General features: G+C 40.5%; 2 long non-coding RNA genes across 3 annotated transcripts in view; one reads left to right on the top strand and one right to left on the bottom strand.

The window, feature by feature from the left end:
• LOC120408130 overlaps window positions 1-7864 on the bottom strand; it is a 70649-nt gene extending 62785 nt beyond the window's left edge. For both annotated transcript variants that reach the window (XR_005600438.1, XR_005600437.1), the window contains exons 1-2: window positions 7685-7864; window positions 2667-2773 (exon numbers count right to left, since the gene is read on the bottom strand). This is a non-coding gene — a long non-coding RNA (uncharacterized LOC120408130). The remainder of the gene's footprint in view (window positions 1-2666; window positions 2774-7684) is intronic.
• The window catches only part of LOC120408125, a 37262-nt gene extending 19449 nt beyond the window's left edge, over window positions 1-17813 (top strand). The window contains exon 5 of the long non-coding RNA XR_005600430.1: window positions 16853-17813. This is a non-coding gene — a long non-coding RNA (uncharacterized LOC120408125). The remainder of the gene's footprint in view (window positions 1-16852) is intronic.
• Window positions 17814-27267: the final 9454 nt, after the last annotated feature.

The following is a 27267-nucleotide window of genomic DNA, read 5'->3' as shown; positions in this document are numbered from 1 at the left end:
TCATGCATGTTCTCCCAGGCTGATTTTGATTGTCCCTCCTGTATGTCATGCCGAGGAAAATAATAAAGCAATTTGGGCTGTAGTACTATCAAGATGTCCATGGCGCACACAGTTCTATGCCTATTTTCCATCAAACCCAGATGGCACAGCATCTTTGCTTTCCTAGTGCCTGGCGGAGAGCACTTAGATAAAGGAAAGCTGGCAGAAGCTTAGTTTGGACATAAGAGGCACTGATAGTGTGTTAAGGGAAAGTGGGGTGATTATCCATCCAATCCTTCTTTCATTTAAGAAGTTTTTAATTTGGGGTGCTGCTGGATCCTCAATGATACCTGAAAGTACAGGTGGCACTAGGGGCCCAAAGCATCATTTTGTAAAATTTTAAACAGGTAAGGAGGGATATTAGAGGGGACAGGGAGAGCGTGGGAGCCTCAGGTTGGGGGCGAGGTGGGGAGGAGTCACATGGAGGGTCACGTGGAGAGTGTCACGTACCCCCATGCCCCTTGTGTCCCTCCCATGAGTGCAGTACCAGCAAGTCATAATTTCTCCTTGCACCACTGGGTAGGATAGTCTATGTTTGGGGCACCTTTTCTAGTGCCTTCCCTGTATGGGGTGAGCAGAGGGGTTCCTAAAAAAGGCCTGCTCAGTCATGACCGCTGCTGCTGCCAAAAATGCCCCCCATCCCAGTCCAGGGGCACATGATGACCATCTTTCAGTCACCACCTGTATGTGGATCTGTGACTAGGGACTCCTGGTGATCACTTCATATGTCCCCATCACCACTCATCCATTGCCGCAGGGTTTTTATGGGTTGGGGTGGGGAAAAAGCCTGTGCATGAGTAGTTTAATGTGTGCAAACTGTTGCACACCAATGGCCACACACCATCTTGGTGAAAGAGGGACCTGTGTCTGGTGGCAAGGAGGTCCAAGACGACTGGGGATTTCTCCTCCATTGCAGCCACTGAGAGGTGATCCTGATTCATCTGCCTGTTCTGCGTTGAGGTCTTATTTAGCAAAACCGGGACTAAATGTGAAGCTGTTGCAGCATTGTAAATGGAATAAGCAGCCATGTTGATATAGATCCTTTTTAAAGCACTTCAGCATGTAAACCTGTAAATAACATTTATTGTGTGCATAGTGCTGCTGACCTACTCACTTAGTTTGGAATGGAAGAAAAGAATCAGCTGATCAATGTGACTGGTCGATAATTCTTTGCTGTGAGATTGGGTTAGGGCATGGGTTGGTTGAAGGGGGAAGGCTGGTCCAGAGACAAAACATGTAATGTCATTACTTAGGGAAGTAAACTTAATTCTTCCTTCAACTAGTTCTTCATGGTTTGTCTTTTTTGATAGTTTGAGACAAAGCAGAGCTCTGTGCTCTTTCCACAGTGACTAATGGGGCTTGCCATGCTATTAGTGCTGTGTCTTGAACATTTTACTTTTTAATTTATGGAACTAGATACTGAAAAGTTTTATGAAATGTTAAATCACTCTCATACTTACCTATTACAGCCAAGGAGAATGGAGTAAAATAAAATACAAAATACCCACACCCCAAAGTGCTTATTTTCGTCCTTTTCCTGTCTTCTTTCCCAGTCTGGTTTTGTATTCTTTGATATTAAATTGGAACAGTAGGAAAAGTTCAGCTAGATTTTGGTTTGTTTGGGACAAACCATGTTAGCTGCTTGTGAGAACATTCAAATCAAGGTTTAACAATATGTATGGCTAAAGTTGGACTCTTAAACTACTGTATTAGTTAGGATCCTAAAAAAGTGGCCTGATTTTTTTTGAAAGTGTGAAGTGTATTCAATGTCTTTCATTGACTTACACTTTGAACTTCTGAGTGCTCAACACTCTTTGAAAACCAGACCACTGAAGGTATGTCTTCCCTGCAGCTGTAAGTGTGCTTCCCAGCCCTGGTAGACCGACTTAAACTAGCTCGGCTTGAGCTAACGTGCTAGAAATAGCAGTGTGGATGTCGCAGCATTAGTGAAGGCTCAGGCTAGCCCCTCACACTCGGACCAAAGGGGTTGAGGTGTCACCCAAGCTGTCACATCCACTGCTATTTTTAATGTGCTAGCTCAAGCCAAGGTAGAGTGACTGTCTACAATGCTCCCAGCTTGTCAGGTGCTTAAATAAGAATTTAGAAACCTAAATCTATTAATCACCAACTTTGGAAAACCTTGGCCTCCTAATTCATATTAGTAGGACTTTTAAATAACAATTATTTTGTTTTTAATATATTGTCCTAAATTCCCGGTTTGATTTTATGTATGTAACACAATGTGTACTGTTGTTAAAGTTACTGTTTAACTTTAACCATGCTATCTAATAATATATATAGTAATAAAGCATATAAAGTATAATATGGTGGTAATGTGCATGGTTTCCAGTTCTGAATGAAGGCCTGCACACAATAAGTGTCTTGCTGTTTCTGGAACAATTGCAAATGTACTGTATGTCTTATATAGTGACTCAGATCAGTCAGCATATACAGAAGAAACTCCCGCTCAAAATCACTTGTTGATACAATAGTTGGTGTAGGAGAAACTAGGCAAGAGTGGGTCACCAAAACAGATAAAAAATCAACCAGATATTTTCAAATAAACAATACAGACTATTCAATAGCTCCTACAGCCCAAGTCCCCGAATATCCAGACATGACCTTACAGATCTTGTTGGTTCATCTGTGCTCAGAGAACAGTCCTAAGAGCTCCATTTTTCTTTGGACCCATTGTTCCATTTGCATAGCAGGCTGTGCAATCAAAGTAATACTCCTAAACAAATAATAGAAGAAATTCATTTGCTGGGATAACAGGTTAGATTCTCATAGCTTATTCAGATGCACAGAACTCTTGCAGCCGGTCAGTATAAGTCATAAGTTCTCCTGCTGAGGTTGCAGGTTCCTCTGATAAGGCTCTTTAAAACCTGATTAAATTTAAATATCGTTGCAACCACATTGAAGTCAGCCAGCTGGATTATGTGTGTGGCAAATTTAGACTTAGATCTAACTGTAACCTATTTCTCTCGGTTGTTTCAATTTTTCATGCAAATATTTACTCACAAAATCTATTTGGGCAAATTTCCAAAGACAGCCTCTTAAATTTCACCTTCAGTTTTGCTCATACAATTATTCATGAACACAAACTCCACATTTGTATGCAGGACTTGAATAGTTACCGACCAACTTGATCTTGTGTGTGTGATTTTATATATATAAAATAAATAAAATAAAAAAATGGGCTTACTTACACAAAATTTACATACAAAGTTTTGGATGCTGGTTTGATATGAGATGGCTATCTGGCCCATTAGTATAATCATTTTTAATCTGAGCCTTGGAAACTTGCTGTAAAATTCAGTGAGCATCTTGAAAAGTGCTTCAAGCTGGCTCCTGCCTCTTGGAGAGAGACTATATGTGGGAGTTGATACAAATCACCACACCATAGCCCACTGAAATTGGTTCAGTTTCAATTCATACCAAGTATTGACTCTAGAAACTTTCTACGTCTGCTCTTCCAAAGCAAAAGCAACAACCTTAGATACAGGTTTCTTCATTCTATTGAGCGCTTACCAAAGTGGTGCAGTCATGTGTCTCAGAGAGAAACTTGCAATGATTTTAGAAGTCTGTGAATTTTGCAGCCTAGGAAGATATAACTCCTTTAAACTGTCCAAGATGGGGACATCCCACCAACCCATCTCCTTCCTGATGACTATGTACAGTGTGTAAGTGAAGTCAGAGAATGAGTGGTAGCTCTCCCCTGGAAAAGGGGAGGCTCATCTAGTGGTTAGGCCACTACCCTACGACTTGTCAGACCCAAATTCAATTCCCTCTTCCACCTCAAACTTCCTGTGTGACCTTGGGCAAGTCACTTAACCTCACTATGCCTCAGTTCCCCATTTCATAGGTGGGGATGATACTTCCTTACCTCCCAGGGGTATTGTGAGGATAAATACATCAAAGACTGCAAGGCACATAGAAATTACACCTTAATGTTAGGTTCCTAGACGCTGAATTAAAAGATGCAATGGAAAATGGAATGACGTGCATTTGGAATAGGCTGGTGCCAGACCCTGTTTAACCTAGATTTAAGATGAAGGAACGCTCTTTAATCTGTGTCCCTAGGAAGAATTATTTCCACTAAACTTATCTTACAATGTACTCAGCAAGATAACTTTCCAGGTGCCAAAATAACTACCATGTGCTACAGTCCTTGTCTTCTACTAAAAAACCTCAGACAGCAGTCAAGCACAGTACACCATCAGCATGCACTCGGTTAAGTTCTGTTTCATTATTACTACTTGTATCTGATTTAAAAAAAAAACTTAAAAAATCCCCAAAAACTCATTCCATCTTTTTCATTGAAAAATTTAACTTTGGAAAATTTTGACTGGCTTTTAGCATATTTCTGGCTCTTCAAAAAATGATTAAGTGCCTCACAATCGCATGCAGACCTGGTGCTTAGCCTGGAGAGCATAGTCATGTGATGTGTGACCCAGGAAGAGTAAAACTCATTCACTGGGGAGAAAGCAGGAAACTATCTCTTAAAAACAACTTCCTGAACCGCCAGACCTGGAGAGAAGAGTCAACAGCTGCAGCGTGTCAGGTTGCTGGGAGAAAGAGCTGATAGCTATGCCTCCTAAGTGGAGGAAACCATAAAAAGAAGCAGTGGCTTCCACAGGGCTACAGAGAGAGAAGTGTGAGGAGCTGCTTTCTGATCTCTTCCTAATCCAAGTGACTGCTGATCTATAGGCAGGCTAGGGAAAAGGAGGAAATGGGGGCATTAGTAATGAGGGAGAGTATATGACTACCCCGAGACTGTAACCATAGTAGGAACTGTTTTGTTTGTTTTTCGTCTCAGGTGGGTCCTTGTCTGAATGAAGAGCAGCCCTGTGTGGTTTGGAAGAACTGAGACTAGGCAAAAAGAAGCTGCTCTGTGTTTGCTCTGTAGTTGTGGTCAAAGGAAGCCATTCTGTGATTCTATTCCATCCTGGTTCAGAATGGAAAGTTTTTTGTTTTCCTTTTTAAGATCCTGGCTTAAAGGGGCTGTAACTCCAAACCCCAGGGATGGCTGGTGGGCCTGCCATAGTCATAAACAAACAAGGAAGGGAAAGACAAGTGAGATAATGATATGATCTGTCAGTCAACTTTGTTCCGTTCCTTCCTGCTCTCTCCTCATTGATGAGATGGCAGAAGGAGGTCTTTAGAAAGGATTTGAATATAGTGAGCGAGATGACTTGAATGAACTAGAGGAGAGTGTTCTGAGCATTAGGGGCAGCATGGAAAAGAGCACAGAGACTCCTTTTAGGAAGAAAAGATGAGGGGATATATAAACTGGCATCAGTGGATGAGCAGAGGGGAAAGGGGGGAAATGCAAAAAGAATTCCAGCTCAGAAAAGTAGATAAGGGCTGCATTATGTGAGGCCTTAAAGATAAGGACAAGACCTTTTAGTTTGATGTGTAGCACAGTAGGGATCCAGGAGGCTATTGTCAAAGCAACAGAGAAGAAAGATGACTTCTGAGAACACTTGGATGGACTGGAGGAGTCAAGGTGAATATTAAAAAGACCCGAGAGGAGGTTGCAGTACTCAGGGAGAGAAAAAGAGAAGTTTAGGGAATAGCTGAGCCATTGGCTTTTGGGGGAAAAAAAGGGAGAATGGATTTTAAAAATGTCATAGAAGAAATGTGTGGGAAGAAGACAATGGAGGAGTCCAAGGAAGCCATCAGGTTATGGGCCTGGGTGATTGTGAGTATGATGGGATTGACAATTGTATTTAAGATGGTATGATTTTTAAAAAATTAAATAACTACTATTGTCTAAGTGACCCTTGACCTAGCCATTAGTAATTTGGTAACTTGTCCTCCCTGCTCCACCAGTGAGGCTAGTGTCATCCCACACCTGTATTTTTACTCTCTCCTGTTGCACCTTCACTGAATTAGTCTATAAGGCCATTATATCTTTCTTCATATCTACTACTACTTCTACAGTGACACCTTCAACAAACTATCTTACTGAAAATGTTTCGGTTGAAAACTGCTAATGGATATTTATTTTGTTGGCTGAAAACAACCTATGAAACAAAGATGTCCCTTTGATTCTATGTTTTAACCCTCTCCCTTTCTTCATTTGTCACTTCTTAGAGTGTGAGCTCTTTGTGGTGTTTTAGATGTTTGGTAAGTGGTTAGCATATTAGTTAACAATGAGCATAGTGAGTTTGGCGACCTATATGAGACAGCAGCAAAGAATCCTGTGGCACCTTATAGACTAACAAATGTTTTGCAGCATGAGCTTTGCATCCGACGAAGTGGGTATTCACCCACGAAAGCTCATGCTGCAAAACGTGTGTTAGTCTATAAGGTTCCACAGGATTCTTTGCTGCTTTTACAGATCCAGACTAACACGGCTACCCCTCTGATACTTGACTATATGAGATAGTGAGCCAATCGAGATCAAATGTTTGAGGTACAGTGATATATGCAAGGGTGAACTAGAGAAGATAGATCCAGATAGATACAGATTTGAGCTATTAAGCCCACCGAGCAGACTTGGTCACTCAAAGATAGTATATAGAGAGGCGAGGAAGGGAACAAAAATAGAAGACACATAAAGATTATCTCTACGGGAAAACCTGTTGAACCAATTGAAACCAATGGTCTTCTGTAGAAATTCTCTAAAACCTATAGAATTTGATAGGGAATTATATTTCTGCTATAGAATTCTGTAGGTTTGGGAGGTTTATTGCTATGTATGAAATCCTGTAGAACTTTTCTGTAGCATGAGTTTAAATGTTGTGGAGAGGAGGAAGAATTTTCAGTACTGGATAGGAGCCTTTTAGTGTGTTACAAATACAGTCTGAAAGATGAGGATGGTTTATACAACTTAGCCAGATAAAAGCTTGAAGGTCTAAATATGCCTCTTAGTGCAGTTCTGTAAGAATAAATGTTCCAGTCTCTCATAGTGTTCAGCAAACTGTCACAGAGAGAGCAAAAATTGGGACAATAAATAGGAACTTGTTTACCTTTGGGGTATTCTTAAATAGTCTCTGTCTCAAAATAGAAATACTGCACAAGGTTAGCAGGACTTTCCCCTCAAATTCTAATTTTTCCTCATACCTATTCATCCTGTTATATTCTTAGACATGACACAATCGTATTTTAATGAGACACGTACTAAGATTTTTCCTGTGTAAAAAATGTTAAAGTAATTGAGTTCTGTGATATTGTATAACAATGAGAGCCTTGAAGACCAATCCCTTTACCTACCCACACAAAGGTGCAGTGGTGGTACAAACTTGCCATCACTTTCCTGACAGTATAACTCAAAGGTGGCCCACAGACCGTAATTTAATTTACAATTCCCATTCAATCCAGGTGTCTCTGCAAAGACACAGTGCCATTTATGGTGGCTCTTTTGTGCTGTGGATAAAGGAATTGAACCAAGGCAACCAAATCACTTCATGTGACTCATCGAACAGCTATGAGGTGGTGATTTGAACAGTGACACATAATCCTATAGAGTTGCCACCTATGAGATGCAGAAAACTCAGCCACTGGCCACCCTCCCAACTGACAAAAAGGGTCTTAGTGCAGACTGTAGCAATTATTACGAAAATGTTTTAGACAACCATTTTATACACACAAACCCCCCACAGTATGTGTATTTTTGTTGTTTTATTATTTTTCTTACCTATCCTAACTTGACGTTGCAGTCTGGATTACTGGGGAGTGTGAATTTCAGAGCACTCTAACATGTCTCAAATGAAAACAAGAAAACAAACAGCCCAGCACATTAAACCTTTTAGCCGGCACTCCAGTATGAAAACCAGCCAGGTGGCACCTGAGCCATACGGTCTTCCTTAAGCTTTAATAAAACGAGGCATGTTCTCTTTGTTTGAATAGTCAGGCAAAAGAGGAACTATGGTAGAAAATATGTAATAGCCATTTAGATGGGATAACAATGTGAAAAACAACCTAATTGTTAAGATAAAGGGCCTAGACCTGTCCCTGTCTTCTCCCGTGGCAACAGAACCTCAAAAGTTCTAGAGCCTCCTTGATTTCTGCAGAGCAGACAAGCTCAGTTTTAAGCCCCTATCTAGCTGATGGATCTATCAGGCTAAATAACTGTCCCCCTTTCCCCACCCCTTCCAACAACCACCTTACCCTATAAAGAATTGAAAATTGGGTGGGGTCAGGGTGTTGAAGCAGCCATGCATCCACCCTCTACCTGGCAACGTACACTCTTTTTTGTTGTAGAAAATACCTACAGGATATAGTATTGACCTTCTCTGTGCTCCCTGCAGGAGCTGCATAAGGGTTATTACAGCTTTAGGGCTGCAGTGAACTCTGTAGTCTCAAGAGGGCAGAGTGTTTGGATCAGTGTATAGCTGTTTGGGAAGTGAAAGAGGCATGGAACTCATTTACGTGAGTTGTTCGTTCCAACTGTATCAATGTTCCAACTGTGTGGTAGTTGTGGGTGTGCCCTCTCCTAAACATGTTGAGCTCCTGTAGACTGTCCTGAGGGCAGCAAGTACTCAGCAAACTATTTAGGTTTGGGGGTCTTGTACATCCTTTAAGGCCATGTAACTCTTGTTCCAGGTTTGCCCCAATGTTATGTCTAAGTAAAAGCTTTCTTAAGTTTCACTGAGAGTTAATGCTCAGTGGAACAGTGTGAATGCTGCTAAGACTTCATAAATGTTTTGAAAAAAGATCCATCGCATATATTCTGTAGAACACAGAATTTCTGAAATCAGGTGGCATTTATACACATTTCCTGACAAAGGTCTATTCCATTTCCTTACTATTTATAATGGATGGTCCTATGGCAGAATGTACAGTGACCAAACATCAGAAATGCCAGTCCTATCAATAATACCTGAACAAGGTCTGCTGATGAGGATCTGTTAGTAATTTCTAAAATCTAGGACACCCCTCCCCCCCCACCCCCGCTGTGGAAACTGAGGATAGAAGGGAGAGAACTTTAAGACTTTCATTTATCTTGTTCTTCTGTTTAAGTTGGAGTTCTTGAAGAGTTCAGGTGTAATCACAGCCTTCTGTTGCAACAGGAAGCACCATCTGCTGAGGCATTCTGTAAGCAATATAACGTCTCTCTAGAGATAGTTTAGCATTCAATTCACAAAGAAGGATGGCAGGGACTTGTAAACAAAAGGAGACAACTGAAGCAGTGAAGAATGGGCTGTGCTCTAAAGATTCAATATGTTTCTTCATAGCTGGAAAATCCTGTAATGCTATAAAAGCCTGGCAGAGATTTCTGATGTATTAATTGTTTTTTTTTCTTTCAACCTTGCTATTTGAAAGCCAAAAAGTAAGCCCAAAATGTAACACTTTGTTCTTTTCACTGAAACTTTTAAGTTCTTGTGAACCTGGTATTTTTTATACAGCAACGGCAGTTGATAAAGGAAAAAATATCAAGATTTTAATTACAGTGTGATCCTAATTATAGAGTGTGTGCTTAGTAAAGAGCTGATATGACTGGATTTGTCTATTGTATATCTAGTTGTATAGCAGCTTGAAATGAACAAATCTCGCTATGTAATAAAATTACTAGTTTTATCTCCTCTCATTTAAAAACAGTCTAATAATATATTTTAAAGAAAACAGACATGGGGTGTGGGGGGGGGCTGTGGTTGGGACTGGGGGCTGGGAACGCTGTTGCAACTAAGTCAAAGGATCCTAGTTGTATAGGCTAGACCCCTAAAGGAACTTTAACTAGTTCCTTTAACTAACATTTGAATTATAAGTAGACAAAAAATAAAATCCTGAGAACTGGCCCTTGATATCAGCAGAGGTTGTGGGTTCTTAGGGTCAGCCCCAAGAGGTTAAGATTAATTTAAATTCTTGGGATAAAATCCTGCCCCACTGAAGTTGATGGCAAAACACCCATTGACATCAATTGACTTTAATTCTTTCTCTAAAAAGATACTTTCACAGTATCGTTCTACACAGTGAGTGAGCAAGTACAGTTAAAAGATGTTCTTGATCTTTCCCCCTTCCCTTCACACCTTCCATGACATGTCAGGTCTCCTTAGTTTTATGAGAAAAGTTTGGTTTAATGTGACATATATTGGACCTTGTGATAGTTGCGTGTGTGCTTTATGCGTATCCTTGAGCTGTGAGAGAGGTTTTGCCTCATATGCTTCATGAATTAAGCTTTCAGAAAATGTTAGCTTTGTGGGGGGAGGGAGGGAGGGAAAGCTTTCTTTTATAGGAGTGTAGTCTGAGCTGCTATTTGAACTGTGTAAGGTGAGGTTCAATGTACTGTTTCTTTAAGGCTGGACTGTGGGGTTGGTATGCGATTAAATGGCAGTTAAATTCCTAGACAATTACATCCCCCCAGAGGGCCAGCTATAGGACCATGTTTGTACTTAGTGAATATAGTAGCTCCTACCTCTTTTTATTTATTTTATTGACTATATGTATAAAGTTGATATGGAGCTTATTTGTATTTGGTCCTGAATGTGAATCACATCCAGATGCAAGTTTGCTATGTAATGTAGGAGGCTTCAAACTAGATATAAATGCCTTTGTTTATCCAAACATCTTCCATTAAAATTAATTCCCTTGTACTGTTTAAGAATCTCAGCCTTTATTTTTCATCCATTGCAACTTATTTATGGTGAGGGCCATGAGGACTGAAGTGGGACTTGCGCTGGCTTCTGCACAAGCATGTGTGCTTCCATATTTCTCTTCTGAGACTATTCCATACTTGCAGGCCCTTCAGCCAGCTTCAGATTCCCACTCTTCTCTAAATCCATTTAATTTAATTTTTCTAGTGATGATTCCTCAGGCACTATCTCCCATGCTTTGCTAAGGTCTAGATGTGTTATATCTGTCCAAGGTGACCAGAAGGTCTGGTTCATTGGAACTCTGTTCTGAGGTCCTGGATGAATATATTGAAAGTAAGGTTTTGATCTCAGTTTCAGTATAATCCAGGGTGGTTTATAATCCATGTGCTCACCTATGTTCCATAGTGCTGCTGGACTTCAGAGGAGCTTCTTCTGGCTGTCCAGGCATCTGTTCCTGCTCCTAAAAGGCTATTGAGCAAAAGTCAGAAGTAAAATTGACTGTACATCTCAGCACTATTCGGTAGGAATGTGTGAAGAATTGGTGTCTGTGGATCTCCTTTATTGTCTTTCACCTGTAAGCTTCTCACAATAATGTCTTTGGTGCTGCTTCTGTATAGAATGACCTCTCCTTCAAATCTCCTTTGAGTCTTTCCTTGGTTTTGGGGTAAGAAGGGAATGTTGGCATTTACTTCCCACAACGTGTATAGTATTGCAAGTAGACACACTTGGTTGTATTCCTCTTCATCCACCCTTCATATGTCAATTGTATTCATAGACTGTAAGCTTTTTTGGACAAGGACAGTGTCTTCATATGTGTTTCTACAGTATCTGATATGATGTATTGCTGATCCTGATTCATGCTTTAGGGGCCTACTGTAATATAAATATTTAATAATGACACAAAGATTTGCGGAAGTAGGATAGAAGATACAGTAAAGAACCTGAGAAAAAATGAGAGGTGGGAAAGATATAAGTGCAACTTTCTTCACTAACCAAACCAAAAGGATTACTGTGTAATATAGAATGAACACATGAGGACCTAAATGAGGGGAAGGAGAAGACCCTTTCCCACCTAGGGTGAAAACATGGCAAGAAGGCCCACTTTGTTCTCTTTAAGGTGGCCATCACTTGCAGTGCTGCTATTCCCATCTCTGGACTTGTCCTAGGCATTCCATCTGCATAGGAAGATGCCAGGGAGGGAGCTGGGGTTTGTGTTGCAGTTGTGAATGTTGAGGGGTGGAGAACTTTTTATAGTGGTGATGATTTAGTATTTAGTTCATTATAACCCTTTCCTTTGTTAGAGCCACTTTTCCCCATCTCCAATAAAGTCATTATTTTGGGATGTGGCATTTCATTTGTTGGGGGTTGTATTAGTGTATTTTGTTGCTTGGATACCAGGCTGTACTCCTTGTTAAGAGTAGTAGTATTAGTCATTTTCAAAGGGACAGCACCCACTGTGTCCCAGGCACAAGGAGGTGTCAACTTGGATGGAGGCAGCAGGCATCACAACAGAGAACCCGAGCCAACCCATACAAGGAGGGGAGGAGAAGCACTTTGATTTGCAAGCATGAGGGAAGAGGCTTGAGCTGTGCTGATTCTGATGGAGAGCTACAGTAGTGCTATACAATTTTATCTTTTAGAAGAGATAGAAAAGCAAAGTGGACTGTGTGACAGCACATATGGAGGTCTATCTCTTCCCTCTGTGAGTGTGATTGGCACTCCCTCTAAAACCTACTCTATAATTTCTTTCAGCCCTCTAAAGCCAGGGGATATTTGTTTGGATTTGTTTGTGAAGGGGGCAGGTGATCCTTTGTCCTGGATTAATGCTGAAGTGTAACTTTCCCTGTTGGAATGCATGATAGGACTGATTATGGGAATTGTAACCATTTTAAACTCAAAGCTTTGGCCTTCCTACAGTCACTAGAGTCTGGCTGACAGTGGGGAAGAGACAATCTCTTTGGGTGATTGTGGAAAGGCATACTTTGTAAGTCTGACTCTCTTAGCCTGTGAGGGTCGGATCCTATGAGGGGCTGAGTCACCTGAACTCCAGTTTAAGGCACTAGGGGCTTAAGAAGTACAGAACCTTTCAGAATCAGCCTCCTCTGATGGTTGGTAAACTCTGTGAACCTCTTTTAGCATCCTGTAGTCTTGGTTTTAGGTACAGCAAGTCAGTTAGGCTTGAAGGGCTTCTTAGGATCTACATGTTGCATCCTTTTAACCTCCTCCTTGGTTGGCTTTGGGATGATGCACTTAGGTACTTGGTATTATCTTGTTCTGTTCTTAGAACTTGTCCTAGGAGTACCCCAGGTGAGTGAACTTTGGTGGTTTAGGCTGAACTCTGTTAATTCCTGAAATTCGTAATACCCACCAGGACTGGATTAAAGAATTTTGGAACCCTTTGCGCTATGCAAATTGGGGGATCCCATTTTTGGAGGGGGAGGGGGTGGCAAATCTCCTGGTGGTTCAGTGGTTATGGTAGAAGTGGGGAGTTGAGCATCAAGTCGCAGAGTCACTCACCCAGATTTGGCCTGGCTACCTCTTCATCATGATATGTGTGATGGGGGTGGCCAGGCCAAATTTGCATGAATGGTGTTGTGACCTGGCATGCAGGGTTGCAGCGCCACTCAGTTTTGTTTTCCTCCCAGTGGTTGAGATGGGTGCCCAGGGAAAGTGCACCAAGTGCACAGTGGTTAATCTGGGCCTGATACTCACTCAACCCTGTTATCATTAATCTAGCAGTTGAGCTGGCCTGCCATCTGGACTACTGACATTTTGGCACATTTGCCCTTCAGTAAGTGAAGACACTGTGAAACTCAGATGATTTTTTTTTTTTGGCTGTAGCACTATGCAATCAAACATTTGAACTCTTCTACTTAGAAGCATCACACAGGGTCTTGTTCTGCCAACTTTGAGTCTATTTCCTGTTGGGAATTACTTTGACGTGAAAGGGGCACTTTCAACTTAAAGTCAAACCAAACTTCTGTCTGAAAGCCTCTTATCCATTATTGTTCCAAGTAACACCTCATATTGCTACAGCTTAAAGCAAGCAGAGACAAATATATTGCTTTTTCTCATCTTGCACAGTGTGTGCAATTTGCCTTAGCAAAACTGCATCCAGCACAAAGTTATATCAGCAAATGGGGTTTTCTGTTGAATCCTTCTTTTTTACATTCTCCTTTTGGTGGAAATGGATGGGATTCATTTTTGTCACCATGACTATCAACTGGGTACAACAGTTCTGAAATAAAAAATGAGGAGGCAGAGAGATGCAATGGCAACAACATACAAATCTTCTGACATAGAGGTGTTGGTTAGGAGAACTTCCTGTAAAGTGAGATTGCTGCAGAAGAGTTTTATTTAGGGATTCTTTTGGAGAAAATCACTCTGTGCTGAAAGTGCAACTATAGTATTGTGTATATAAATAGTAGTAATATTAAACAGTGTTAGAATGCATCATATTAATTTGGGAATCAGTGGTAAATGTAGTCACTTTTGGCTTGCAGTATATCAGTGACCATTAATAAGGAAGCAAAAATGTTGAATGTTGTTGATAGACACCTCTTTGGCTCTGATAGCAAAAGTATTTTCCACTCTGCAATGATCCATTCCTCATCAAAAATCCAAGAAGGAAGTGCACAGGTATTTGATTGATTAACTGTCAAGTATTCTACACTGGCTTGTTTGGAAATCTTTACCTTAAAAAACCAAAACAACAACACTCTTCATACTGCCAAGTCCTTGCTTTGTTACATCCCATGTGCTGTTTCTAATTTAGCTGACTAAGTTAACCCAGTTCAATGGGTCCCCTTCACTCCTCTAGTTTTCAGAGAATACCCAAGTGTCATATGTCTCTTACATCGCTTTCCATCTGTTGAATGTCCCTCACTCTCTCTGCAACTCGTGCACTATTGAATGCATATGCTCAAGATAATGGTTGATTATAAATTTCATAAAACATCCTAAGGCTGTACAGACTCTTACTGGCCTACAGAGAAACTTCCCATGAAGTCTCTCCAAGCAGTGGCAGATTAATCTCAGATCCTTTGATCTCTGGAATCAGGTGCTGGCAAGCAGGAGGCCACAGCACCCAACATAATTGATATACAGGTCCATGTGGGAGGCCTCACCACTGGAGAAGGAGGGGTCCAGGAGGCAAGGATCCCAGGAGGATAGGGGCTACCTCTGCCTTTTGCTTTTAGCATATTACTGGGTTTATTCCTTATAGGAAAAGATGTGAGACACCCGCATAATGCTGTGATAATGGCAGGAAGGCAGCGCATGAGGTAGGCCAAGCATTGAAGCAGCTGGTCCATCGGATAATCGCAACATGAAGTCGTAGAAGCAGTGCTTCCAGTCCCCTTAGCTGAGAGGACCTTCCCTGTCCTCTTGGGCAATATTGATTGTGCAGAGTCTCTGTTAGCCACCACTTCCCAAATCTACCTTGAGGCCACTTTTGTCTCCTTCCCCTGGAGGTTCTTGCCTCCTCAGTCTGATGCTGAAATTGCATCACATCAGACCCAGGTCCATTTTATCAGGCTTATTTCTTTAGCTCTGGTACTGAAAAATGGCAACATTCATTGTGGATTTTAACGGTTTCACAGCCAGCAGACAAAAAGATGACATTGGTGATAGTGAATAGGAATCCCTGGAGCACTGAAAATTGAAAGGACATGTTAGATTCTCTATTACTTGATCAATGCTGTCACTAATGCAAATCTATTCCCACAATGCACAGAGTGACATTAATTTTATGTTGTTTACGCACTCTTGCCATAAGGTTAAGCAATTCCTACTATTAAGCTAGATGAAATTGCATTACCTTAATGAAATGCACTTTACTGATAAAGAAGAATGTCACTTTCACAAGTGGAAGCACTGTTAGCAAATTTTTACGAGAGAATTCCCAAAATCATATCTTAATTGCTTGGACAGCTGTGTAGTTTACATAACGAGCAAACAATGCCAAGGTTTTTTATTTCCTTTGTCAGCTGTACTGGATGTTAGTATGCATGGTGGACCTTTTTTAGGCCTTTTATTACTTGATTGCAAATCATTCTTCATTGCTGCCCAAATTTATGGAAGGACATTGCTCCCCGAGGTGCCGTATCCTTTCAGGTCTGTAACTGAACATGACTGATGGCTCCAGTGTAACAGTTGCTTATTACGGCGCTCACTGAGCTATGATTGCTTCAATACTTTATGTTGGCAGATGTGTTTCCCTTGGAACAGCATCTCCGAGACAGAGGTCATTGATCAAACCCCCCTCTGGCTGTTCCATTATGTGCAAATTATTGCTAAAAGCAGAGAGACTGATTTTGTGTGTGTGTGTGTGTGTGTGTGTGTATTCATTGCAGAACTTGGGGGCAGGGAAAAAGCTAACGTAATGAAGCAGAAAAAAATTCTGACTAAACCGGAGTAGTGTTTTTATAATGTGAATGAATAAGGGGAAGAAAAGAATGACATGAAGAGTATTTAGATAGATACCATTTTCTGTGATTGTACGTGTTTTCTCTTATTGTTTTAAACTGGGCAACATACAATATTATTGGCTGTGCTCTGTGACTAATAGAGTATTGTTAGTGCTGGAGTTAAACCAAAAGAGGGTCAATCAATACCCAACACACTCCTAATAACAATAGCTAGACGTGTGAGAGAACCTTGTGTTGGAAACAGCCTTGCTAATATGGACAGTGATCGAGCAGTTTTCCAGTTCCCAAGAATCAAAGCAGAGATGGAAGAGGTCCTGAATAAGTAAAGAAGAGAGGGAATTTGAAGTACCTGTAGAATTGACTTTTACATCCCTTCTTTCTCCAGCTGTACATTAAAGCTAGAATAGAGGCTTTCAGCAACGTATACCTGCTGAATCAAAGATCCTTTCAATGAGTCCTGTATTCAGGTGGTGGGTGGGAAAAGATTGTTCACAAATATAGGAGCAGGAAATGTGAGGAATAAAGCAATGCTCCGTGAAATGGTTTGGAAACTTGGATGAGCTTCAGATAAGTATCTGATTTCAGGGATATTTGTTCAAATGCAACTTCTAAACACCACAAACTCCTATCCTTAATGCTGCTAAAGAAAAAAACAAAAGGATCCACTGTCAACTGTAGATGATGATGTGGTTTGTTTTTGGGTTTTTTTGTAAACTTCTGCACATCTTTTGAATTTGTTGGGGAATCTGATTTTCTGTATTTGTTCAGTAGGGACTTCAGAATCAAGAAAAAATGACTCTCTTTTTGGAAATGACTGGCTGAGATTTCTTTTCTTTTTTCCAGGATGTGAAAAAATCAGTCAGAAACAATCTATCCCTAATTTAAAAACTTGGAGCAAGTGAAAAATTAAACACAACACCGAGCTGTTTACCAGACTGAAAATAGAATTTATTCCGAGTTAGAATCTAGTTCCAATCTTCTTGTCTGGGTTTCCCAAAAATCTCAGATTTCTTGTAATGTAAAATAATTGATGGTTGACTCCAGATGGATGGATGGACATGGACATGCACGCATGTGGATTCCCAGGGAAATTTAAAAAGAACTTTGTAGCTCTTGGCAAAAGCAGAAGTCACTGTTTTTATTTGTACCAGTCTTTTCCCAGCATTGTCTCTTCCCTGACTATTTTATGACTGAGATCAGCAGGAAGGGGCAGCAGAGATGCTAGTTAGAAGAAAAATAGTTTCACATGCCTGGCCCACAGTCTCCATGGCTGCTGACTCTATCATACTCATAATGTTTTGGCAACCAATGTTCAAGTGGAAGGGGATTACTCATCAGAAGATGGTAACCGATACTTTGTTTTCCATACGGGACCATACTTTGGCTTTTGAGGCCTGCCACGTTTTTGATGAGAAATCCAATCTATCACTTTCTGGTCATTTCTCTATGATACTTTACTAAAAGGTGCTTTTTATCAAGCACCAGTCTTTCACAGTTTCAAGCAATGATGAGTTCATCATTTCAGTAAATGGTTTCTCTTTGGAGCCATTTCCATGCATATTCATTTGAGTTCAAAACTAAACTTTCTTTTAACAACACTTTCTGTCCTTCCATTGTTATCTTCCACAACAACTTGAGAGTCTCTGCTATAAAAGAAAAATTTAGCTGAAATGTCTGAATAGTCACCAAAAGAAACTTCAGATTTAAAAATGTGCAGTACATGTTATGTTGGTTAGTTATATAAATATTCCATACGGGGAACAGAAACATGATGACATGATTTACAGAACTAACTCAGAGAGCGATTTCAAATAGCAAATAATTGTAATTTATGAATGATCAGGGCAATAAATATTTGAAGAAATTAATACACTTTGAATAGTGAATATTCATTTTTGAACCGTAAAAAATTAATGGTCTGTTAAAGACAATTCAAAGCTGAGGGGAAAAAGCAAAATTAATCAGTTTATTCATTGTAAATTACACATTTGCCTCTAATTTTCTTTGGGATTTCATATGTCTGGTGAGTATAATACTGTCAATGAATTTTAATTTCCACATACAAGTTGCCCAAATGGATGACACTAAGTGTTTGGGGAATAAGTGAAGAGAAGATTGTGCAACGTGTGGAACACAGGAATGGAGTCAGAATTCCTAGGTTCAGTTCTTGTTTCTGGGTGACTGTAGGCAAGCAACTTAACCTCTATGCCTCAGTTTCCATACTAGTAAAATAGGAATAATAAAGCCCAGAACTTACAAAACTGACCCAATGCCTACTAGTCCAATAAGAAAGCCAACTGTCCTCAAGGTCTAACAATAATGTAGATGGTTCCACTGCTTGTTTCTCTTGAGAGAGAGAGAGAGAGAGATGGTTCAAATGCATATTGGGCCGGATGCTCAGCTCGGAGCATATTGGTGTAGCTCCACTTGAATGGAGTTTGATGGTTATACACCAGCTGAGGCTCTGGCCCACTCTAGTTAGACCATCTTAATGATCTTAGGTTAGTTCAAATCAGGAGAGCCCATTAACTTCCTCTGATAATAAGCTTGCTTTAGTTTTTACCAACGAATACAATGAGGTTCCCATAAAATTGCTGAAGAATAGCATTCTCCCTAGGGAGTACTATTTTTCTTCATAAATAGTTTGATCATGATCATGCTGGATACCAAGCAATTACCTTGTATAGCACTGTCGATTATTTTAACCACATGCTATATATTATACCCATATTTTTTTCCTTTTTAATAGAAAGACTTTTTCCCTTTCAGTGAAGAAAGTAATCAAAACCAGCTTTTCTGGAGAAAATAAAAGGGCCTGTGATTAATAGATAATTCCAGTTCTGTCTTCTCCCTCTACTTTTATTTTTGATAAGGGATTCCATTTTTAATTTAAAAGAAAATTTAAAATGAAGTTAGTGGCCATGCAGGTTATAAATTGATAGTCCTAGAGTTTAAAAGAAGAAAAATTACTTACCATTGTAAATGTGGCTCCTCAGGACTCTTGCCTCTGCATATTCACACATGTTAGGTATACCCCACACACACACCCCAAGTGCTGCTGAGTTCTGGGAACTTTCTGGAAAACACTACCCATCAGAACCACTTGACAACATCTTGAGGCACTAGGCATTCGAAGCTAAGGTTAGAGAGAGGCCTTCTTGGCCCAACCACTTCAGACCCGTTTCTTAAACCTAAGAGTTATATGAGAGTAGATCCATAAAAAGTAAGGGAAGGTGGGAGCATGGATACACGGAAGCAACATTCTCAGAGAACCACAGTTACTATGTTAAGTAACCTTTTCTTTTCTTCAAGGTTACCTCTGCATATTCTTGTTTGTGGTTGTTTAGTGAGCAGTAAAACATCCAGGAAAGTGGGCTGAGGAGCTCATATTAAAAAAGTCATTTCTGCACCAGATTGTTCTAGGGGAACAAAATTTTTTAGTGCTGAAAGAGTCCTCAGAGCTTACTGAGCAACTGATCAAGCATTCTCACCATTAGGGCCTTGACATGTCAAAATTTGTGTCTGCACCAATAATTGTACTGATGAGGCCTCCGTACTCCTTGAAGACTTGGGCATTATAGCCATTGACACAGATTTATCGGGCATCAGTGTCTTTGTGCTGAGGTCATCCCTATCTTGTCTGGCTGTATAGCTAGAGATGGTGTACTCTGTAGCTTCACTGGACAAGGGGCTGATCCAAAAACAGATTTAGGAACCAGCATCATAAGGCCTCCTCAGTGAAAAAGACATAGTCCTTGCTGCCTATGGGAATGGACTCAATGTATGAAGGCCATACATCCATAGAAGTGATTTTAGGTAAATGACTGAGCGGATAGGCCAAGATAGTGGCAGAATAGTTGGTTTGTGGTCCCTCTCCTGCGGAAGCAAACATATACAAAATCTAAAGCCACAATTTTATTAAATGAATCTCCCTCTTTTGCAGATAACTGTAGAAGTACCCACGTTGGGTGGGTGCAGTTACTGTAATTCATTTATTTCACCTTTCCACCTGATTTAGTTCTAGTTCTTGCTAGAAATGAGTCCAAAGCCAAATATTGACTCCAAACACTTCTGACCTCTTTGGAAGTTCACAACCAGACTTGACTCAGTGCTGCCCCCTATTTCTCTAGCTGGTCAAACTAAAACCTGGATCCTAATACCCTTGAGAACTGGGGAAGTTTGGCTCTGAACTTTGCATCTTGGGCCCATCTCTAATTCTCTCTAAATCCGTTTAAACTCACCAAGCCAATGAAAATGCAAGAAAGGAATTTTGGGTATCAAACCAGTCATGGGTCTTGTTCCTGCAATGCAGTCCACTACTGTGGAGCCTTTGCCTGTGCTAATACTGAGCTGGGGTCTGTATAGGTGAAGGGATCTGTGTAGCAGGTTTCATTGTGAGATTAGGGTCTTGAGCAGTACTGTAATATTAAATCAGGAAAAACTTTGTGGCTAAGTTATCTGGCACAAATTTTTTCCTTGTTTGGTATTATGGTATTGCTCAAGGCCCTGATCTCACAATGCAATTTGCTAGCCCAGACCCCTTGACCCATACGGATGCCAGCACAGCATTAGCATTGACAAAAGATCCATAGTGGGATTGCGTTGCTGGAACAGGACACCTGCTTCTTTCTAGGAGAGGACTTTTCTATTTCCCCTTATGTCCCATTGGAAAGCAAAGCCTTGTGGGTAATATCTAAATCACTCAGTAAAACAGAATAAATGTTAGCAAAATCAAAGCTGCTAAAAGACTTTTACAATCATTCTACCAAGGCTGAAGTAGCAATCTTTCCAGGTCAGTGAGTATCTAGTCTAAGTCCCGCTGAGTCTTCCTAGATTAGCAAAAGTATATCTATACTCTTTCCAGGTCAATAAAAGTATTTCAAGTCTCTAAGAGTCTCCCCAGGATGTTGGAAAGATAGTTAGAGACAGTTTAAGCCAAATTCAGTCAGGTTCTGTTTCTTCTAGTTGAACTATTCCAGTATGTGTAAGCTTTTATTAAGTCCTTACAGGTGTAAATTGACATCTCTTCTGGGAAGAAAAATACTCTCTATCCTCTGGAAGAGTATAAATAGGAAAATAGGTTTGCAAAGTCTAACAAGCAAAGCGATAGCTTTGTAAAGGCCAATTATTCTGAATAAAAGATTAACAAGATACAGGGTTATGAGAAACTTTGAATCAAATATTCATTTCTCTTTTGATGCACAGTACCCCAGAATTAATATGATAGCTATGCGTTAAAATGGTCAGTATTTTTAAAAGCTAGTATTTTGTGAGGGCTCTATAATTTGTGAAAATGAGGGAACATTTTCACAGTAACATTCCTGAAGTTTGCAATCAATACTTAATACCTTAATCAAAACTACAATAGTGTGTGGGTGTAATACACGGTCATCTTGAACAGTCCTTCCACTCTACCCCACCCACAGCACATCTTCTCTAATTAGAGGTTTATTATTATTAAAATTGCATGTTCTGATGCATTTAAAATAACTGGTCTTCCATTCATTCAGTAGTATAAATGACATTTCACCATATCAGAATTCACGGCAAAGAAAACTTCGCTCTGTGCATATAATATATATATAAAATATGCAACCATATAAACACAGCTTTCTATATGTGTGAGACTACATGGAGTTAATTGTTTTGAACACCATTACATATTTACCATTATGCTGTTAACACAAAGACTAAATTGCTCTGACAGTACTTCTGATATTGTGGAAACCATTTGATACAGAGTGGTGGTATTGACAAATATGGTATCACTGAAAAATAAGACTAAGATGAAGGTGGAAGACCAACACAGCTAACACCTCTATAGGAAGAAGAGCTTATAGATATGCAACCTTGTTCAGATTGTGGATTATATTAAGAAAGCCTGATACCAAAGAACTAGAGGGCATAGGACTAGGACATTGGGGTTCAGCCACAGACTTCCTATATAACCTTGAGCAGCTCATTTAATCTCTCTGTGCCTCGGTTCCTGATCTGTAAAATGGGGAAAATTCATTATCCTGACAGTACTCATATGATTTTGAGACACTCTGTTACCTCAGGTGGTGAGGACCATGTAAGTACAGGCAGGTAGATAGCTATGGAAGTACTATGAGATACATGAAAGGAAATTGGAAAACTTAAGATTGTAGTTCTAGAAGAGGAAGAGGTTATCATGAAATATTGTACATAGCTACTAGATACTATCATTCCTGTGTGAACACAACATATGACCCCATGACTAATATAGTAATACACACTTCAAAGTGACTGAAGAGTATAAATGGCAGCAATTGACACAGAAGCAATTGATATTAGAATCTGGTAGATGCAGGGTTGCAGCAAAGGGAGAGATGGAAACTGACCCAAACACAAGATCTCTAAATATGTGAGCATTTAATTCTTAAGGTTTTTTTTTAACCTATATAAGCAATGCTAGTTGTGCTCTTAGATCTAGGTATGTTCTAGCCCGTTGCTCTTTGACTTTTTTCTCTAACTTTTCTTCTAATATTCTGGGTTATAAGTCAGTGGCTGAAGTTGTGCATGGCAAGGGTCCATTGGAAATATAGTTGATTAAAGATTACCATCTTGTGCATACAAGGGGGTAGAACTAAATTTGCATAGGCAATCTTAATTGTATCATTTCTTTAATTTGAGTGCTTAACTTAGCCAACTTTAATAACAGTGGAGTCACCTGTTGGGGTGTCAATGCCCTCCTTCCTTGGTTCAGTGACAAGTGGGGAGACAACGAGGATGCCAACAGTTCCCCAAACCATGCCTTCATCCTGGTAAGGGGGAGCAGGAGGGATCAGAATCTGCAATGGCCCAGGTGGGATAGAGAATAAACTTTCCATCCCTTTGGGCTTTGTTGGGTCCCTACCATGGGGTTGCTTAGCATTGACTCTGGAATTTCTGTCACCCCAACTTAATTGTCGTCCACTCATGCCAGGGCAGTAAAGTGACATCGTCCTCATGAATCTTCTGTTTGAGTGATTCACTTCTGGAATTTCCTGATTTAGGGCTTGTTTGAAAGCCTATTGAAACCAAAGGGTGTGTATCCATTGACTTCTGTGGACTTTGAGTCAGTCTTTTTGAGTGCTTGATTTCTTGTTACCTTAATGCTACTTTTTTGCATAGATCTGACTGCTGTTTGAAATCACACTCATCTAAGCATCTGCATACAAATGAAAATTGATAGAAGGGGGAATCTTCCATTTGCCCCATAGCATAACACTTTACCATAATAGTGTACTCTGTGACACATACTACTATAACCCTTGAATTCCATTCTAGGTGAGTGAAGATTTGGATCCTGAATCTCAAAATTTATGAGTGGAAGAAACTCAGGAATATCTTGCTGTGAACTGACTCTGACTAGGCATACTACTATATTGCTCAGAAAAAAAACCCTTAATATCCTTTTAGTGCATTCAAGCAGAACTGTCAGTACACACCAAGCAGAATAAAATGCACAAAAGATAACATTCAGAAAGAACATCTATAATACTAGAGAAAAATGTGCCCTATGCCAGAATGTAAACATCTAATGGTGGGCACACAAGTGAAATCCACAGTATTGCTTGGTAATCCCATTTTCTCTTATAATGATTATTCAGATGCATTTTGTTTCCAAGGCGCATGAAACTATTCCCAAGGAATTATATCAGTACAGGAATGGCAGAGTGAGTTTCACTAAAACATAAATCTGCTTGTTTATGGCCAACACTACAGAGTAGCAAGAACACAAGTGGTGACTGTTACTCCATGAGATGTCCACTGGAATATGTAAAATCATTGGGCCACCCAGCAACTACCATAAATCTGGTGGATCTGGCCTCCGACCATGGACAAATCTTTGGGTGGTGTGAAGCTGTGGTAGTGGCTTCTATGGCAGCCTCTTTATTGGCCCATGCTGCAGATTGTGTGGCTAGAGAGAGAGGGGCATGGCTGAGGTATCCCTTCATGCTTGTAATACTTCGCTGCCTTATCAGTCCCAAATTAGAGCAGACTGCAGGATACTCCGTCTTGCACCAGGGATTTATGGATTTCTGGACATGCATTTTCTGAACAAATGTAAAGGTACAAGCTGTGTACACCTCTATCACTTCAATGAGATGTCACCAAGTGTCCCTATGCATTCACTCTCTTTCATTTCCCTTTTTAAAATACTATGAATCACTAAAAATATTAGTTATAATTAGGAGTTTCTGTCCATTGTAAATAATGGAAAACACATCAATCCATAATCATCACTGTCCTAACAGCTAAAGCACAAGATGGGGTATTAATTGTGGTCTACCACAGACCACTAATTCACACTAGTGAATAGGATTACTGGTTCCTTAAGCAATTGTCCATAATGTCTAAAGAGAAAAAAGCTGCATTATCATGCGGGACTTCAAGATGAGTGACATATACTGGAGGTCTTATGTGGCCAGTACTGCTATTGGAACAGTGTGTTCAGATCTGGTGCTGAAAAATTGGAGAGAGCTCAGAGAAGAGCCCAGAGAGTGATTAAAGGATTGGAAATCATGCTTTATAGTGATAGACTCAAGGAGCTCTAATCTTCTTTTTGATAAAATAAATAAAGTGTGATTTGACCAGTCTTTATGTGCCTTTAAGGGGAACAGAAATTTGATCAGAGGACTTTTCAGTCTAGCAGACAAAGGTATAACAAGGTCCAATGGATGGAAGCTGAAGCTAGGCAAATTCAGACTAAATGTGCAGATTTGTGACAGAGAGGGTGACTAACCATTGGAACAATTTACCAAGAATTGTGATGGATTCAACTTTAAAATCAAGGCTGGGTGTTATTCTAAAAAATATGCCGTAGATCAAACAGGAATTAATTCATGGAAGTCCTCTGGCCTGTCTGGGAGGTCAGACTAGAGCACAATGGTCCCTTCTGGTCTTTATATCTGTGATGGGGAGTCAGCCCCACACAGGATTGGAAGGGGCTAAGGTGGCAAGGTAGGCCTATTAACTCCACCAGCTTCACCTGGAGGAAGAACCAGGGAGCAGGGAGTTGATTGCAAGCAGGTTCAGCTGTGCAGAAACTGATGGGGCCTATTAAAACAGGAAACTGGATAAGGGCAATCACTCCCTGGAAAGAGAGAGTAGTACTTGGTAGCTGTAGAGATGTGTAGGCTTCAGGTAGTCCCTGGAAGTAGGGTTTAAAGCTGGTATACTCAGAGCAAGAAGGGGAACCAAGAAGCAGTCCAAGGAAGTAGTTGTGAGGACTGGAGAGTAAAACCCCGAACTGCTAGGTTGAGAGTCCCTAGACTGGAAGCTGGAATAGAGGGTGTTCTGGTGTGCGTGTGTTTCCCTACTAGCCACTGAAGGAGTGGCACCTGAGGCAGTGAATGAGAGGACTGCATAGGGCTGCTGAAGGAAAGACTTTGATGCACTCCAGAAGGGGAGAATGCTGAGTGACCTGGCCAGAGGGCTGAGTCACAGAGGATGCCGCAGTTCCTGAGTGAGAAAGGGGCTACAAACCAGAAAGCATAACAGAGTGACAGTGTGCAACTGTAGGAATGGGTGTTATCCTGATTAGCTAATCCTCAGAGTGGCCTGGAGGAGGCACCAGACTAGCGGTGAGTGGTGCACCCTGTCACATACACTATAAATCATTTTCTTAAAAAAGAAGCTGCTAGATATGTGTTTAGGTACCTGTCTGATCCTTTCAAAACTCCTGGGCATCCTACAAGGCCTATTGATCTCTGTGACTTCCCATTTTCAATTTTATGTGATGTTTCTATCAGGTGCTCTTTTCAGCTTTGGAGGTTTGTTGATCTGTAGATATGACACACAGTAAGCAGTGTAGTTCATTAAGTACATAAAAGCATGGGCATATTTGGAGAACCCTAACTGTGACATCCAATTTCCACTTTGGAAAATGTTTTACCCTCTGTGGTGAATGCAACCACAGTGTTAACTCCAGACTAGCGATGGCATTTCTCACAAATTGGCTCTGTCTTGTTTTAAAAGTTCAAAGTGGGAAAACTACACTGCTAAATTTTAATAGCAGAGCAATGTTGGTAGTGCATGCACAAATCTTGCTATTGGAACATACAGGGCTGTATGTTTCCCTTTACTCTGGTATTGTGGGGAGTAACATAGGTCAGAATGAGGTAGAAAAACCCACACAAGATAAGAAGGGACGTAGTAACTACACAAAGTTCATAGAAGCTCTTTGCCTTAATATGAGCCATGCAGATGGGGCTCTTGGGTGGGTGAAGTGCAAGGCTAGAGACTATTCTGTCTTGGTAGCATCTCTTCTGGAGAAGTGTGTGTTTGTGTCTGGATTTTTTTTTTTTTAGTTTTCCGTACATCCTACTTTTAGAATTGGCATTAGTTTTCATTCTGCTCTGCATGTTTCCTACAGAAAGGATTGAGAGCAAACAAAATTCCATCAGGAATTGCTCTTTATTGTTATTTGGATTGCAGTAGTGCCATGAGCTTCAAGGATGACAGCCCCCAGTGAGCTAGATGTTGCATGACCAGTAATAAATCTAGTTCTAGGTTCATGGCAAGGTGTTAAAATGAGCACATAATGAACAGTGTTGTTACAGCTGTGTTGGTCCTAGGATATTGTAGAGACAAGGTGGGTGAAGTAATATCTTTTGGTCCCATTAAAAATATTACCTCACCCACCTTGGCTCCTACAATAAGCAGTAGTCTCAGGCCATCATGCCATATGAGAAGGTAAGTCTAGGCAGCATCATAGAGGGTCAAGCCCTCAGTCCATGGCTGGTCTGGGACCTGTGGGTTCTGAGATTCCTTTCCTTTGCTTTTTCTATGCTGTGCAGTGTTTACAGTCCTTAGAGTCTTGTCACTGTCATGATGCCACACATACTCCTTTCCCTTGATGAGAGAACTTACTGGAAATATTGTAAGGTGAACCTTGTGGGGCTTCCTGAGCCTTCTTACACCTCTTTCAGACATTGTGGGACATATAGGACACCCTCTCAATCTGCACATAGAGTACCTCCCATACAATGTCTTTTAAAAATGGTCTACCAATTGGAAATTGGCTTTTTTGTACAGAGTTTGCATAAGAAATACGAAATATACATGTCCTGACTCAAGCATGCTGGTTGGAGAATTTTTAAAAACACATAATTTAAACCTATTTAGCTTTCAATACATTCATAGTCCTGAAGGGCTTGAAAGTCCTGAGGACTCATTGGTAAACAAGCTCATTTAAATAGATGTGACTACACTATTGTTGGTGCCAAAATGTACTGTACAGCTTCTGTCTT

This window comes from Mauremys reevesii, linkage group 6 (assembly GCF_016161935.1).
Source record: "Mauremys reevesii isolate NIE-2019 linkage group 6, ASM1616193v1, whole genome shotgun sequence".
NCBI lineage: Eukaryota > Metazoa > Chordata > Testudines > Geoemydidae > Mauremys > Mauremys reevesii.
Note: the sequence above shows the minus strand (reverse complement) of the source record. Positions and strands in the feature narration are given on the sequence as shown.